We start from the raw sequence: 2,909 nt of genomic DNA, 5'->3' as shown, positions 1-2,909 counted from the left end.
GGTGAGTGGTATACTCTGGTTAGTTCAAACCCTTGAAACTATACAAGGCAAAGTCTTGCTCCTCACCATACACTTCTTACATAGAGCATGTGGATTACACCACCACACTTGGCAAGTACCCTTTTCTTTACACATCACTATGTTTGGAAATTACTACAGTTTCTTTACTGGGTATTCCCAACTGTGGATAAGTAAACCTGTTTGGAGGTTTTCTGTCTCTTTCTGATCTCCTTAAATGAGTCTCAGATATTGTTTCTGAGCAAATCTCAGGAAAACACTCAGGTGGGACACCAGTTTGTGCATTACTGTCCTGGGCTTCATTCTTTTCCACAGGAACAGCTTCTACAACCTCGTGGTCAACAAAATCATTGTTATCACCATCCCAGGGAACAATGTCAGTCTCATCAGCTGGTTCAGGCAAAATCTCCTTCACAGCAGTGGAATCCTGAACCTCCGGCCTACCCATCTCACTAGGTATAGAGTCACGAATTAAGCATGGCCAATAGCCATATTCAGACTCTGAATCAGAGGAAAAAACATCCTGTGGTACTTCCAGAGGAGTTAAAATCACATTTGATTTATTTTCTTTCTGTCTCAAACGTTTACTTTGAGCTCTGCAATTTCTTTTTGAAAGTTCTTCAATGTCTTGACTTATTCTAACCTGATATCTCAAAGGCAGAATATGGTTACGGTGTAAAACTTTCTTTTGACCATCACCGCTTTCCAGAACCAACTGGTAAACTGTTAAGTTATGTAACTGCTTTTCTACTATGTAGATAACAGAACTCCAGCGGTCAGCAAGTTTCTGCTTTCCTTTCAAGCCAAGGTTTCGGATAAAAGCCCAATCACCAGGATTTACTTTGCATTGATAAACCTTTTCATCATGTCTCCTTTTGTTATTCTGGTGCACTTTACCAGCTGATGGAGTCGCTAACTCAAGCAGGTCTTAACCCCTCTTTCAGGTTTTCAACATATTTGGAATGCAATACTTCAGAGCCTTCTTCATTCGACATCCCCCAAAAAAAACATCCACAGGCAGTTTGGGCTCCCTACCAAATATAAGAAAATAGGGAGAATAGCCCTTTGACTCATTCTGAGTAGAATTGTATGCATGTACAAGCTGGGGAATATACTCCATTTAGACTTCTGACTTGGATTAAAGGTACCTAACATATTCAACAGAGTTCGATTAAATCTTTCTGGTTGGGGATCTCCCTGTGGATGGTACGGAGATGACCGAGATTTTGTTATACCCTACACATTCAAAATCTCTTTGATCAATTTGCTTTCGAAATCTCTGCCTTGATCTGAATAAATTATGTTCGGTAACCCGTAAAGGACAAAGAACTTCTCACACAAAGTCTTTGCTACAGTCAAAGCTTTTTGGTCTTTGGTGGTGTATGCTTGCGCATAGCGGGGTAAAATGGTCAGTAACCACAAGTACATTGCACACATTGCGACTGTCAGGTCCGATCGTCAGAAAGTCAATACATACCAAGTGTAAAGGACTAGAGCTTTGCAAATGCAACATGAGAGCAGTCTTTTTTGGCAAGGTCTTTCTTACTGTACAACATTCAGATGTTCCTCTTCAGGAACTCGAGCTGCGTCGGAGGACGCTTTGGGAACGTCCTCCAGCGTGACTGCCTCTGAACCACGTGTGTAATCAGTCCAATGTATGGGCGAGACGTCACGAGCGGGGTGACGTAGCGACCAGGAAGCTTAAAAGCACGTGCGGTGAAACCGGCGTTAGCTTTCTGTCATTCAGCAAGCGCTCTGTGTATGTGTCAGTCTGATATCTGTTTGTGAGTCTTATTTAGTGTTGTCTGTCACGAAATCTCAAGACAAAACCAGACACCTAAGGCGAGGGCAGGCAGCGTTCAGGCTGTGTGTTCCTCCCTGCCCGCGTTACTTTATTTTATGGGTGGGGATACACACAGTTTGTTTGTTGTCTGCTTGGGAGCAAGCAAGCAAGCAGAGTCAGCTCTCGAAAAAAAGGAGCTGATGGCTCGTTTTGGTAGCATTTCCTACTGCCTTGCTTCGCTCTCAGAGGGCTCTCTTTGAGGAGAGAGCCTTCACTAGCGTTCCTCGCGGTGCCGGCCCCGCTTTCGCCGAGGCTGAGTGGCGGCTGTGCTCGTGTGTTTCGCATATGGAGCCGGTGGAGGGAATGTAGACAGGCGCGTCCCTATCTACATCCTTAAACCACCAGATCCGGCGCCCGCTCTCAGGGTTTCGGAAGCCTGCGCTGCGGTACTTCCACCCCGGGGAGAGGGCGCGACGCTCCGCCTGTCTTTCTCCGGGGAGATTGATACGGAGGGCGTCAAAGAGCTCGCCAGTTGCACAAGCATCAGTTACACAAGCATATTATGCCTGATATTATAATAAGCAGCTTTAATGGGGAGCGGAGCTCGTGCAGTCGGCTCTTGGGGGGCGGATTGTGCTTTTCCCGCTGTTAAGCGCGCCGCTCTCGCCGGGCAAGCTCCGAGGAGTGTGTCCGTGCCTGTGATCTTGCGATTGCTGTCCCGCTGCTGCTGAGGCACGGCGGCGACTGAGATCGCGGGGATCGCACATGATCTGTTGGACGGATTGTAGATGGCTCGTCCTATCTCCACCCGTGTTCCCTAGATCTAGAGCTCGTTCTCAAGGCTTGGAAGCCCGCGCTGCGGTTCTTCCCCCTCTGAGTGAGAGCTTCCTGATGCGGCCATCTTTCTCTGAGGAGATTGGTGTTGTTTGTGTGACTGAGCGGCTCGCGCGCTGCCGTGGCAACGCTTATATTACATCATTCGGTTTTTGATGTGAATCTTACTACACCAGACCGTATTTACTCGTCTGGTTGTTTGATTGCATTTAATTCTGAGGAATAAAATGAAGTATTTGTCTGACTATGAGAAGTTAGATATACAGGGGCTCTT

The sequence above is a fragment of the Sinocyclocheilus rhinocerous genome, unplaced genomic scaffold, assembly GCF_001515625.1.
Source record: "Sinocyclocheilus rhinocerous isolate Xijiao unplaced genomic scaffold, SAMN03320098_v1.1 scaffold2635, whole genome shotgun sequence".
NCBI classification, from domain to species: domain Eukaryota; kingdom Metazoa; phylum Chordata; class Actinopteri; order Cypriniformes; family Cyprinidae; genus Sinocyclocheilus; species Sinocyclocheilus rhinocerous.
This window is presented reverse-complemented; position numbering follows the sequence as displayed.